The 15,273-nt window shown below is 44.8% G+C and overlaps 1 pseudogene; it reads right to left on the bottom strand.

Moving 5' to 3' along the window:
* LOC148148897 (uncharacterized) overlaps positions 1-15,273 on the bottom strand; it is a 92,528-nt pseudogene that overhangs the window by 74,126 nt on the left and 3,129 nt on the right.

Below are 15,273 nucleotides of genomic sequence, written 5' to 3'. Positions count from 1 at the left end.
CATGCATAAGAGAGAAAATATGTTTATGTGTGAGTGTGTGTGTGCTGGAGTGTGCAAACTTTATGTACGTGAGCATGTGTGAGAAAGTGTATGTACACAAGTGTGTATGCTGTGTGTGTGTGTAGATGAGTATATGTGTACATGTATGTGAGTAAGAATATGTGTGTGTGTACATTAATGTTTGTGTGTTGTATGTATAATACTGTATATTTTGCATGTACATGAGTGGGTGTTGTGTGTATTGTTTGCATGTGTATAGATGGTTATGCATGTAATGTATGTTTTTGTTGCTTGTGTAAATGATTGTGTGTATTGCTCGTAAATAGATCAGTCTGTGCATTGTGTGGGTGGATGGTGCGGGAGTAAATGGGTCTCTCTGTACTACACCTAGTTATCCTTGCTTCTTCGGATTGCATGCAAGGAGATAGACAAAATAAAATGAAGACACGGGATCAAGATAACTGAACTGAGAGACCAGCAAGCAATGCATTTCATTTTCCTTCTCAAGTAGAATGTGCTCTCATTCACTTAAATTTCATTGTTCTGAGAGGCAGATTGCTTATTCACTGTGACAGGTTTTTGTCAGGCAATATCAGGCTGTGTGTTGGATGGGAAATACAGGCTCATTTTCGTGGAATCCATTAAATGTTGTAATTTAAGAGAACAGGGTCGTAAATTTGATTGGAGCAAATTCAAATCTTCCAGGAACAGGGCAGAAAATATGAGAATTAAATTCCTCACTAATTTTCCATCAGTGAAATGACAATGAGAATAGATTGCTAGCAGTAATGCATTAGAAATCAGGACACCCCTCAGTTCTCCTTAAGTGATACATTACTGTGTAAATTTTGGAGGCTATAAAACATTATATTTGGAAAAGACATTGTTGACCCTGTTAAGAGCTCAAACTATGAAGAAGAATCAGGTATAAAGTTGCTGACAGTTTATAAATATCGATCAAATAATGTGCAATGTTAACTGGCCATTTAAAACTCAAAGGTTTCAACTTTACTTCTTTTAGTCAGAGAGAGTGTGTTCAAGATTTACCTCATTATGGTTAGGTTTGATGTTGTATGAAATCAGTTAAATACCAAAATACATATCAAGGCCATTTGTGATCATAGCATAGCAGGAACACATTTTTGAATAGAAATCCTGAATGTTACTGAAGCTCGATCAAAATCATACCAATCTCACTGACGATCATAAAAACCTCATACAGAAGCAGCAGTTACTAAGGTTATTTACAGGAAAGTAAAACAGGCACATACAGTTTGGAAAGAAAAATGTTTTGAGGTCTCTTTAATAAACTGCAAACGAGTCAGGGAAAATTCTGAGGAATCTTGCTTTGCCTCCCTCTTGTCTTACAGCCCAGACTGACAGATTCCACAGTCCCTCAATAAAATAAACAAATCTTGGGTGATAATCTAGGAGGGTGTCAGAGACTGTAACACATTGAGGGGTACTGCGGAAACCTTCTGAGAGACCTTACAAGCTGTTCTAGAAATTGTCATCCTTCAGCATATTTTTCAATATTTCTCACATTATAAACAGATAAAAAAAAAGTTGTTAATTAATTAATACCTAATACAGTTTATGTTATATTATATTAGATTCCCCATAGTATGGAAACAGCCCTTTTGCCCAACAAGTCCACACTGACCCTCCAAAGAGTAACCCACTCAGACCCATTCCCCTACCCGACACTATGGGCAATTTTGGCACGGCCAATTCACCTGACCTGCACATCTTTGGATTGTGTGAGGAAGCCAGAACACCTGGAGGAAAACCACACAGATATGGGGAGAATATGCAAACTCCACACAGGCCCGAGGCACCCGAGGTGAGATAGTTTTCATAATCAACACAGGACATATTGTGTAGTCAAATCTAATTACAGGTCAGAGCAGAATTATACTGAAGCTGTTCTTTTGGAGACTTTTGTTGAATGATTCCTTTAGCACTGTGTGAATACTGGAAGAAACTAATTTTTATTAGGAAGATGAACAAATGTATCTATGGAGCCAATCAAGCATTCACCATTGACCACAGACTGTCTATTTACTCTATATATTTACCTGCCCTCGGGTTTTTTGTTAATCTGTGTAAGGACTGTGTGAGGAACATGGACAAATAGCATTACATTATAAGTGGCACAACACTTATCATGGAACCCAGTAAGTGTGATACTTCACAAAGATTAATGTCTCAAACCTAATCAATAGAAATTAAAGTACTACGATGGCATTATGCAGAAAGTATAACCAATAAATTATTCAGTATCTCTGCATGATTGAAAAGATAGAAGGGATAAAAGAATAGTGTTAGCAGTGGTACACGGGAAGCTAGTATTAAACTGAATTAGCTGTATTGGCACTGTCTTCATTGTCACCACTCTCTGGATGAAGGCATTTCTTCTCAAAGACCATTTGAGATGGACAAGTGCAGGCCCAGCCAGTGATAGCCACACCCCAAGAATGAATGAAACAAAACAGACAGAGACAGGAAAATTTCAGGCTTTTGCCCGAAATGTCAATTTTCCTGCTCCTTGGATGCTGCCTGACCTGCTGAGCTTTTCCAGCACCACTCTAATCTTGCCTCCGATCTCTAGCATCTGCAGTACTCACTTTCACTTAGGAACAGGAGAATGTTAAATACAACACTGAGAACAAACAAGATGGAGAAACAGTAAGATAGAGAGAAGAGAAAGAGTTTGAGATTAAAGAACTGGTCCAAGAGGAGAAATAGGATTAAAGTGGTGCTGGAAAAGCAGGCAGCATCCAAGGAGCAAGAAAATCGATGTTTTGGGCAGGAGCCCTTCATTAGGCATGAGGCTGGAAGCCTCGGGGGTGGAGAAATAAATGGGGGAGGGGAGGTGGGGGGTGGGGGGGGGGGAAGCTGAAGAGAAAGTATTTGGGAGTGCAGTAGGTGGATGGAGGAAAGGGTAAAGGTGATAGGCCCGTGAGAAAGGTGGAGGTCATGAGAATGGAGCTGGGCTGGAAGTTTGGAACTGGGATAAGGTGAGGGGAAGGGAAATGAGGAAACTGGTGAAGTCCACATTGATGCCCTGGAGTTGAGGGTTCTGAGGTGCAATTTGAGGGGTACTTCCTCCAGGCATCGAATGGTGAGGGACTGGCAGTGGAGGGGGTCGAGGACCTGCATGTCCTTGGCAGAGTGGGGGGAGGAATTGAAATACTCAGCCATGGGGTGGTGGGGTTGATTGGTGCAGGTCTCCTGGAGATGTTCTCTGATGTGCACTGTGAGAAGGTGCCCAGTCTCCCCAATGGAAAGGAGACTGCATCGGGAGCAACGGATACAATAAATTACATTGGTGGAAGTGTAGGCGAACCTTTGATGGATGTGGAAGGCTGCTTTGGGGCCTTGGATGGAGGTGAGGGAGGAGGTGTGGGTGCAGGTTTTGCAATTCCTGCGGTGGCAGGGGAAGGTGCCAGGAAGAGAGGGTGGGTTGTTGGGTGGCTTGGACCTGACCAGGCATTTACAGAGAATGGTCTTTACGGAAGCCAGATAGCGGTGGGGAGGGAAATATATCCCTGGTGGTAGGGTCCATTTGTAGGTGGCGGAAATGTCGGCGGATGAGGCGGTTTATGTGGAGGTTGGTAGGGTGGAAGGTGAAGACTGGGGGATTCTGTTCTTGTTGCGGTTGGAGGGGTGGTGTTTGAGGGTGGAGGTGCAGGATGAGGATGAAATGCATTGGAGGGCATCTTCAACTATGTTGGAGGGGAAATTATGGTCTTTAAAAAAGGAGGCCACCTGGTGTGTTCTGTGGTGGAACTGGTCTTCCCGGGAGATAAGACAGAGGCGGAGGAATTGGGAATACGGGATAGCATTTTTAGAGGAGGTAGGGTGGGAGGAGGTGTAATCCAGGTAGCTGTGGCAGTTGGTGGGTTTGTAAAGAGTTGAGTCGATCTCCCATCCTCAGCTTGCAACCGCATAGTTTGGGAACCCTGCAAGATCTCCCATCCATAGCTTCCAACCTCATACTTCAGGATCCCTGCACCACCTGATTCTACCTCCTTTCCAAGATTCACAAGCCTAACTACCCCGGCTGACCCATCGTCTCAGCCTGCTCCTGCCCTACCAATCTCATCTCCACCTACCTTGATACTGTCCTATACCCCCATGGTCCAGGAACTCCCCACATATATTCAGGACACATCCCATGACCTCCAACTCCTCCAAGACTTCTGATTCCCTGGCCCCTAATGCCTCATTTTCACCATGGATATCCAATCCCTCTACACCTCCATCCACCATGGCCATGGCCTCCAAGCCTTCCATTTCTTCATCTCCCGACGTCCCCACCAGTACCCTTCTACTGACACTCTCATTCGTTTGGCTGAACTGGTCCTCACCCTCAACAATTTCTCTTTAGAATCCTCCCACTTCCTCCAGATGAAAGGGGTAGTCATGGGCCCCAGCTATGTCTGCCTCTTTGTTGGCTTCATAGAATAGTCCATCTTCCATAGTTACACCGACACCACTCCCACCTCTTGCTCCACTACATTGATTACTGCATTGGCACCACCTCGTGCTCCCGTGAGGTGGTTGAGCAGTTCATCACTTTCACTAACACATTCCACCCCGACCTTAAATTCACATGGACCATCTCAGACACATCCCTCCCCTTCCTGGACCTCTCCATCTCCATCAATGATGACCGACTCAACACCAACACCTTTTAGAAACCACTGACTCTTACAGCTACCTGGATTACGCCTCCTCCCACCCTGCCTCCTACAAAAATGATATCCCGTATTTCCAATTCCCCTGCCTCACCGTATCTGCTCCTAGGAAGACCAGCTCCACCACAGAACACACCAGATGGCCTCCTTCTTTAAAGACCGTAATTACCCCTCCCACATAGCTGAAAATGCTCTCCAACACATCTCATCCACGTCCCGCACCATCGCCCTCAAACACCACCCCTCCAACTGCAACAAGGACAGACCCCCCTGGTTCTCACCTTCCACCCCACCAATCTCCACATAAACCACATCATCTGCTGATATTTCTGCTACCTTCAAATGGACCCCATCACCAGGGATACATTTCCCTTCCCACCCCTATCCACTTTCCACAAAGACCGTTCCCTCTGTAACTACCTGATCAGGTCCACGACCCCTACAACCCAACCTCTCTTCCTGGCACCTTCCCCTGCCACCGCAGGAATTGCAAAACTTGCACCCACACTTCCCCCCTCACCTCCATCCAAGGCCCCAAAGCAGCCTTCCACATCCATCAAAGTTTCACCTGCACTTCCACAAATGTCATTTATTGTATCCGGTCTTCCCGAGCATTCTCCTTTCCATTTAGGAGACTGGACGCCTTCTCGCAGAACACTTCAGGGAACAACTGCAGGTCACTCGCACCAATCAACCCCACCACCCCGTGGCCCAACATTTCAACTCCTCCTCCCACTCTGCTGAGTATATGGAGAATCTGGGCTCCCTCCACTGCCACTTCCTCACCACCTGATGCCTGGAGGAAGAATGCCTCATCTTACGTCTTGGAACCCTTCAACCCCAGGGCATCAATGTGGACTGCACTAGTTTCCTCATTTCCTCTTCCCCCCACCTTACCCCAGTTCCAGCTCAGCACCATCCTCATGACCTGTCCCACCTGTCAATCTTACTCCCACCTATCCGCTCCACCTTCCTCTCCGACCTATCACCTTTACCCCTTCCTCCATCCACCTATTGCAATCCCAACTGCTTTCTCCCCAGCCCCACCTGCTCCCATTTATTACTCCACTCCTGAGGCTTCCAGCCTCATTCCTGACTAACGGATCCTACCCGAAACATTGATTTTCCTGCTACTCGGATGCTGCCTGACCTGCTGTGCTTTTCCAACACCACTCTAATCTTGACTCTAATCGCCAGCATCCCCAGTCCTCACTTTCGCCAAGAGGTGAAACAGTTTTTTTCTATTTGTGAAGAAAAAAAGAGACAGTAACTGTTTTAATTTCATATTGAGCTCTCTGCTCTCTTTTTTGCCAGAGGAATTTAATACATTCGCCGCTCCAGTAAATCCACGTGGTTATTGTGTCAGATTATTGTAAGGCAAACAGGACTTACTCATTACCGTCAGCTGGATTCTATTCCCACTGATATCTCCCCACACATTACAGTCATAGACCTCAGTGAAACTGGGCTGCACGTTTCTAATGGTCAGACTGAAGCTGTTGTTCAAGGGGCCCCTGGAAGCTTGGAATCACTCAAAAAATCCTGGGCTCCATTGTATGATGCTCCTCACATCATGTGTTAAAACCCAGAACAATGTAACCTGTTTTTGAATGTGCTACCAGTGAACAACAGTGTGTGTCACTGCAGCATTCCTCATGGTGCACGGTAACCAGGCAGCATGAACCTTGGTGACCTATTCCAGGATCAGAGACTGGAGAAGAACTGGGACATTTGGACCTTCAGAATAAAAAATACCAATAAATTAATATCAGTCTTTGATTGTTCGGTCTTTCCCCCGAACTTCTGGGTGACTGAGGGAAATGGGGTAAACTCGGGCAGATTGGAGACAAATGTGAGGGTCACAAGGTGTAGAGGGCATGGAGCCAGTGGGTAGAGGGCATGGAGCCAGTGATGGTCCCACGATCAGGCCGAGGGAACTTCAGCTCAGTTAGTGAGTCAGGGTGGGTCCCACTGGAAGGTTGTGTCCCCTTGTCCAGCAATATTCCATCCCACTTCAGAGGAAATGGAGGAGGAGATGCAGCACAAATTTTAAGGAACACCATTCTGGGTGAAGAATGAAAGACTCCAGCACAGCAATCTCTGATTCTAGATGGAAGATCAATTTGGTGATGGCACCAACATAAGGAGGAAAGTGAGATATCAAGAGGAGACGGAGTGTCTGCAGAGAGAGAGAGAGAGACATGTGAATTGGGCAATTAATGGCAAATGGAGTATAATTAGATTAGATTAGATTACTTTACAGTGTGGAAACAGGCCCTTCGGCCCAACAAGTCCACACCGACCCGCCGAAGCGCAAACCACCCATACCCCTACATTTACCCCTTACCTAACACTACGGACAATTTAGCATGGCCAATTCACCTGACCTACACATCTTTTGGACTGTGGGAGGAAACTGGAGCACCCGGAGGAAACCCACGCAGACACGGGGAGAATGTGCAAACTCCACACAGTCAGTCGCCTGAGGCGGGAATTGAACCCGGGTCTCTGGCGCTGTGAGGCAGCAGTGCTAACCACTGTGCCACCATGCCGCTTGGAAAATGCAAAACTGCCTATTTTTCAGGAAGAGTAGAAATAATTGAATAGGTTGACCATAAGAATTACATTAGTGGGAACAGGAGTAGGTCATTCAGTAGGTTCATGGCTGAGCTGACATTACTCACATCTACTTTCCTACCCTTTCCTGGCAGCTGATCAAGAGTCTATCGATCTCAGCCTTAAATATACACAAGGACGCTGCTCCCACAGCTCTCTTTGGCAAGGAATCGACTGACTCCCAACTCTCTGAAAGAAGAAATTCTTCCTCTTCTCAGTCTTCAATTGGTGCTCCTTTGTTCTGAGACTGTGCTCTCTGGTCGTAGACTCTCCCATGATGGGAAATGTTCTCTCAGCATTTACCCGATCAGGCCCCTTCAGAGTCCTGTATGTTTCAATTAGATCACTTCTCATTCTTCTAAATTCCATTGAGTAGAGTCCCAAACTGTTCAGCCTTCGCTCATAAGCCAATCTTTCCATCCCACAAATGATCCTTGTGAACAATCCCTGAACTGTCTCCAATGAAACAATGTCCTTCTTTAAATATTGGAACAAAAACCGCTGACAGTACTGCAGATGTGGCATCACCAGCACATGTTACAGATGCAGTAAGAATTCCCTTCTCTTATAGTACAACTCCCTTGAAATAAGGGCCAACATATCATTTGTCTTCCTGATTAGTTGCTGCTCCTGTCTGCTAGCTTTTATATTACCTGCACAAATTTCCTGAAGTCCCTTTGTATTGTAGCTTTCTGCAATTTTAAATAAGAACCTTTTTTTTTGGTTCTCCCTTCCAAAATGAGCAACTTCACTTTTTCCCAGATTATACTCGACCAGATTCTTTTTCCCAATTTCTTAAATTACCAAATCTCTCCATAAAATGTTTGTGTCTTTCACACAAAATGCCACTTCATGTATTTTCATAATTTGGAAATATTTCTGCAGTACATTCACTTTCTCCTAGTCATTAATATAAATTGTAAACAGTTGAGGTCCCTGCACTGATCCCTGTGGAACCCCACTGATCATGGGTCACCAGCCTGAAAAAGAGCCCTTACTCTCCTTCACTGTTTCCTGTCCATAAGCCAATTCTGAAGCCATGCCAATATACACCTTCAATTATTATCCAAGCACAACAGATTTCCCCACTATCCACTCTTGTTAAAACTTTCTTGAAAAACTAATGAATTAGTCAAACATGATATTTCTTTTATAAAGCCACACTGACTCTGCTTGATCAGATTATGTTTTCCAAGTGTTCTGCTGATAATAACTGATAACAATAATTTTCCAACTATAAATGTAAGGCTAATTGCATGATGTGTACGCAGTTTTATTCTCCCTCCAAAGGAACAGAGACATGTCCTGACTGTATTTTAGAATGAAAAGAAGATTTGAAACCAACAGCCTCGTTGGGCCTTGATAGGGTGAATACAAAGAGGAGGTTGTTTCCCCTTCGGGGAGACTCTGGGACCAGACGGTGAAATCTCAGAAGGATGAGTGTCCGATTTAAGATGGGATTAGGAGGAATTTCTTCTCCCTGAGAAAGTGAATCTATGGAATTCTTTACTGCAGAGGGCTGTTGATGCTGGGTCATGAAGTATATACAAGTTTGAGAGAAACAAATTTTTAATGAGTAACAGAATTAAGAGTTATGGGGAAAAGGCAGGAAAGCGGAGATGGGGTTTAGCAGAACAGCCACGATCTCTTTCAATGATGGAGCAGGTTTAAGGGGCTGAATGGCCGAATCCTCCTCCTTTATCTTCTGGTTTTAAGGTCCAATTGAGGCATTTAACAGGGGACTGGATGATTATTTAAACAGAAAGAATGTGCTGAATTGTTGATGGCCCTGTTGAACATCAAAATCTCTCAGGTCAATCCTCCCAGAGATTGGTGCCGGTCAAACTAGCTTCCTGGAATCTGCCCCAAATCCCTCATGACTGCCCCTTGGATTGATCCATGCAGCAACATTCATTCAGCAAACTCTGAGTCAGGTGGTGACCCCACATAGTCAGATCTGGCAAACAGTTCAACCTGAGTCCCATCACCAGTGAGTCTGCTTCTGTCCTCCCCAAGCATGCACCTCCCAGGATGTGACAGTGGATAAAACAAAGAAATTAAAGAGCATTCAGGAAGATTGTGATTGGGGTCACTTTGAGCAACATTGCGCAGAGATTGAAACTGAGAGCCTTTGTTGGTTTCACTCAAATCCACATCAACACTCAGTGAACCTTTAAAAAGAAATGCTTTCTTAAATGTCTGTGTGGGTGTCAAATGATTGAACCAGGTTTGTGTTGGTGTTTCCCTCTGCAGGACAACGGGAGATGGGAATGGGGCAGAGCTGCCTGTTAGATGAAGCTGCAGCTCATGTTGCAGCTGGATAGAACTTTAGTTCAGTCACATTTGGAATATTGTATACATAGAACATAGAACATAGAAGAATACAGCGCAGTACAGGCCCTTTGGCCCTCGATGTTGCGCCGATCCAAGCCCACCTAACCTATACTAACCCACTATCCTCCATATACCTATCCAATGCCCGCTTAAATGCCCATAAAGAGGGAGAGTCCACCACTGCTACTGGCAGGGCATTCCATGAACTTACGACTCGCTGAGTGAAGAACCTACCCCTAACTTCAGTCCTATATCTACCCCCCCTTAATTTAAAGCTATGCCCCCTTGTAATACCCGACTCCATACGCGGGAAAAGGTTCACACTGTCAACCCTATCTAACCCCCTAATCATCTTGTACACCTCAATCAAGTCACCCCTAAACCTTCTTTTCTCTAATGAAAACAGCCCCAAGTGTCTCAGTCTTTCCTCATACGATCTTCCTTCCATACCAGGCAACATCCTGGTAAACCTCCTCTGCACCCGTTCCAGTGCCTCCACATCCTTCCTATCGTATGGCGACCAAAACTGCACACAATATTCCAGATGCGGCCGCACCAGAGTCTTATACAACTGCATCATGACCTCAGGACTCCGGAACTCAATTCCTCTACCAATAAAAGCCAATACGCCATATGCCTTCCTCACCGCACTATTTACCTGGGTGGCAACTTTCAGAGATCTGTGTACATGGACACCAAGATCCCGCTGCTCATCCACACTACCAAGTATCCGACCATTAGCCCAGTACCCCATCTTTTTGTTAGTCTTCCCAAAGTGAATCACCTCACACTTAGCTACATTGAATTCCATTTGCCAACTTTCTGCCCAGCTCTACAGCTTCTCTATATCCTGCTGTAACCTGCCACATCCTTCCTCACTGTCAACAACTCCTCCGACTTTCGTATCATCCGCAAACTTGCTCACCCAACCTTCTAACCCCTCTTCCAGGTCATTTATAAAAATGACAAACAGCAATGGTCCCAAAACAGATCCTTGCGGAACACCGCTAGTGACGGCACTCCATGAAGAAACTTTGCCATCAACTACTACCCTCTGTCTTCTTCCATCCAGCCAATTCCTAATCCAAACCTCCAACTCACCCTCAATGCCATATCTCCGTATTTTCTGCAGTAGCCTACCATGGGGAACCTTATCAAACGCCTTACTAAAATCCATATATACCACATCTACCGCTTTCCCCTCATCAACCTCCTTCGTCACCTTTTCAAAGAATTCAAGAAGGTTTGTGAGGCACGACCTGCCCTTCACAAAACCATGCTGACTATCCTTGATCACATTATTCCTATCCAGATGTGCATAAATCCTATCCCTTACAATTCTCTCTAAGACTTTGCCCACAACAGAAGTGAGACTCACCGGCCTATAGTTACTAGGGTTATCCCTACTCCCCTTTTTGAACAAGGGAACCACATTTGCTATCCTCCAGTCTTCTGGCACTACTCCTGTAGACAAAGAGGACATAAAAATCAAGGCCAATGGCTCTGCAATCTCCTCCCTTGCTTCCCAGAGAATCCTAGGATAAATGCCATCAGGCCCAGGGGACTTATCTATTTTCACCTTTTCCAGGATTTCCAACACCTCTTCTCTACATACCTCAAAGCCATCCATTCTACTTATTTGTGACTCAGTATTCGCATCGACGACAATGCCCTGTTCCTGAGTAAATACTGAAGAAAAGTATTCATTCAGTGTCTCCCCAATCTCTTCCGCCTCCACACGCAACTTCCCACTACTATCCTTGACTGGACCTATTCCTACCCTAGTCATTCTTTTATTCCTAACATACCTATAGAAAGCCTTAGGGTTTTCCCTAATCCTACCGACTAAGGACCTTTCATGTCCCCTCCTTGCTGCTCTTAGCTCTCTCTTCAGGTCCTTCCTGGCTACCCTATAACTCTCAATCACCCCAATTGAACCTTCACGTCTCATCTTGAGATAGGCCGCCCTCTTCCATTTAACAAGGGATTCCAATTCCTTATTAAACCACGGCTCCCTCGCACGACCCTTTCCTCCCTGCCTGACAGGTACATAATTATCAAGGACACTCAATAGTTGCTCTTTGAACAAGCTCCACATATCATTTACACTCTTGCCTTGGAGTCTACTTTTCCAAGCCACACATCCTAAGTCATGCCTCACCGCATCATAATTTCCCTGACCCCAGCTATAACTCTTGCCCTGTAGTACACACTTATCCCTCTCCATCACGAGAGTAAAAATCACCGAATTATGGTCACTATCCCCAAAGTGCTCACCTACCTCTAATTCTAACACCTGGCCTGGTTCGTTACCCAGAACCAAATCCAGTATGGCCTCACCTCTTGTTGGCCTGTCTACATATTGTGTCAGGAAACTCTCCTGCACACATTGAACAAACACTGACCCATCTAACGAACTTGAGCTATAGCTTTCCCAATCAATATCAGGAAAGTTAAAGTCCCCCATAACAACCACCCTATTACTGTCACTCATCTCCTGAATCACCTTCCCTATCCTTTCTTCAATGATTCTAGGACTATTAGGAGGCCTGTAAAAGACTCCTAACAGGGTGACCTCACCTTTCCTATTCCTAACCTCAGCCCAAACTACCTCAGATGGCAAGTCCTCATCCATCGTCCTTTCCACCTCTGTAATACTTTTCTGGTCAGCACACTACCAGAAGGATGTGAAGGCTTTGGAGAGGGCACGTAGGTGCAGGACTCGATCTCAGATTCAGAAACATAAAGAGTATTAAAACTGATTGCATTGGGTTCAGAGGTCTGTGCTTTTATTGTTTCACTCTGTAAATAAATAACACTGAGTAAAGGTTCCCTGCAGTTTAATAATGGGGTTGGTGAGGTTGGAAACTGAATAGTGGGGCTTATTAGACATCTGGCTCAAAGAGTTGATATTGTCACAATGGGCCAAAGGGCCGCCTTCTGTGCTGTATTGTTTGATGGTTGAACATATTCTTTCTTTCTGTCTGAGACAGGTTCCTGTCCCATTCTCACTTCATTTCATTATTTGTCTTCTCAGCCCCGGGGGGTGGGTGGGGGGAGCGGGGAAGGGTAGCATGGAGCACGGGCTTGACCCTAAACCTGAGCATTGTACTCATGCTGGGATTGGAGCCCCAACTAGCTGGGGAAGGGGGAAGGGGGAGGGGGAAAGGCTGGAGTAGGAGGGTCAAGTTGGAATGGGTCATCGCAGAGTATGCCATTGGGCACAGGGTACTCCCAAAGCAGATTTGACACATCCCATCCTCAATTAGGAGCTAGAATCGAAGGCAAAGGGCAGGGACTCCATTTTATTTATTGTGTAACTGCCCCAACTTTAAATATTACACAGTGGCAGGGCCTTATAAAACCCACTCCTTGTGAAGGAGGCACAATTGAAATAATTGAATATTTTGAAGGACTAAAGTAAGAAAAGAAATATTCCAGATGTACTCAGAGAAAAAGTGGTGAAGATGCAAATTTTAGGGGTGACAGACATTGTTTCCCCAAAGCCTGATCAAGAACACCTTTTGCTCTGTGTTCAGTCGGGGGAGGAGCTTGTTCACGGTCGCTGAGTAACATTCCCTTTGACCCGGGTTTGTTAATCTGCCCTTGAGAGTGTTGATGTTAGTCTGATCAAGCTTGCTACATCGTAGTTAAATAAATTACACATAACATGGAACATAGAACGTCACAGTGCAGTACAGACCCTTTGGCCCTCGATGTTGCATCGACCTATGGAACCAATCTGAAACCCACTTAAGCTACACTATTCCATTCTCATTGATATGCCTATCTAATAACAATTTAAATGCTCTTAAAGTTGGCAAGTCTACTACTGTTGAAGGCAGGGCGTTCCATACCCCTACTACTCTCTGAGTAAAGAAACTACCTCTGACATCTGTCCTATGTCTATCACCCCTCAATTTAAAACTATGTCCCCTCATGCTAGCCATTGCCATCAGAGGAAAAAGGCTCCAAACCTATCTAGCCCTCTGATCATTTTATATGTCTCAATTAAGTTGCCTCTCAACCTTTTTCTCTCTAATGAAAACAGCCTCAAATCCCTGAGCCTTTCCTCATAAGACCTTCCGTCCATACCAGGCAACACCCTAGTAAATCTCTTCTGAACCCTTTCCAATGCTTCCACATCCTTCCTGTAATGCGGTGACCAGAACTGTACGCAATACTCCAAATGTGGCCACACCAGAGTTTTGTACAGCTACAGCCTGACCTCATGGTTCTGAAACTCAATCCTCCTACCAATAAAAGCTAACGCTGTATGCCTTCTGAACAAACCTATCAACCTGGGTGGCAACTTTCAAGGATCTGTGTACCTGGACACCGAGATCTCTCTGCTCACCTACACTCCCAAAAATCTTACCATCAGCCCTGTACTCTGTCTCCCTGTTTATCCTTTCAAAGTGAATCACCTCACACTTTTCTGCATTAAACTCCATGTGCTACCTTTCAGCCCAGCTCTGCAGCTTATCTATGTCTCTCTGTAACCTTCAACATCCTTCATCACTATCCATAACTCTACCGACCTTAGTATCATCTGCAAATTTTACTAACTCATCCTTCTATGTCCTCATCCAGATCATTTATATAAATGACAAACAACAGTGGGCCCAAAACATATCCTTGCGGTATCCCCTGAGTATCTGAACTCCAGGATGAATATTTCTCAACAACCACCACTCTCTGTTTTCTTTCAGCTAGCCAAACTGCTATATTCCTGAAGAAGGGCTTATGCCTGAAACGTCGATTCTCCTGTTCCTTGGATACTGCCTGACCTGCTGCACGTTTCCAGCAATACATTTTCAGCTCAAATTGCTATATCACCCTCAATCTCCTGCCTCCACATTTTGTGCAATAGCCTACCATGTGGAACCTTATCAAACGCCTCACTGAAATCCATTTATACCACATCAACTGCTTTACCCCAATCCACCTATTTGGTCACCTTTTCAAAGAACTCAATAAGACTTGTGAGGCACAACTTAGCCTTCACAAAATCATGTTGACTAATCAACTTAGTCTTCCGTAGATGATTATAAATCCTATATCTTGTAACTCTTTCCAACACTTTACCTACAACTGAAGTAAGGCTCACAGTTCGAGAATTTCCAGGGTTGTTTCTACTCCCCTTCTTGAACAAGAGAACAACATTTGCTATTCTCCAGTCTTCTGGCACTATTCCTGTAGACAATGACAACTTAAAGATCAAAGCCAAAGTCTCGACAATCTCCTCCTCCCAGAGAATCTAAGGATGAATCCCATCCAGCCCAGAGGACTTATCTATCTTTAACTTCCAGAATTGTTAACATGTCCTCCTTATGCACCTCAATCCCATCTAGTCTCGTTGCCTGTATCTCAGTTTTTTCCTCGACAACATTGTCTTTTTTTAATGTGAATACTGATGGGAAGTATTCATTTAGCACTTCCCCTATCTCCTCTGACTCCACGCACAACTTCCCACTACTATGCTCGATTGCCCCGAATCTTACTGTAGTCATTCTTTTATTCCTGATATAGCTATAGAAAGCCTTAGGTTTTTCCTTAATCCAATCCACCAATGACTTCTCATGTCCCCTCCTGGCTGTTCTTAGCTCTTTCTTTCAGT

This window comes from Chiloscyllium plagiosum, unplaced genomic scaffold (genome assembly GCF_037043375.1).
Source record: "Chiloscyllium plagiosum isolate Xiang-an unplaced genomic scaffold, Cpla_swu_hap1 HiC_scaffold_10, whole genome shotgun sequence".
Classification (NCBI taxonomy): domain Eukaryota; kingdom Metazoa; phylum Chordata; class Chondrichthyes; order Orectolobiformes; family Hemiscylliidae; genus Chiloscyllium; species Chiloscyllium plagiosum.
The sequence above is the reverse complement of the archived record's forward strand: the minus strand, read 5'-3'. Positions and strand labels throughout refer to the sequence as shown.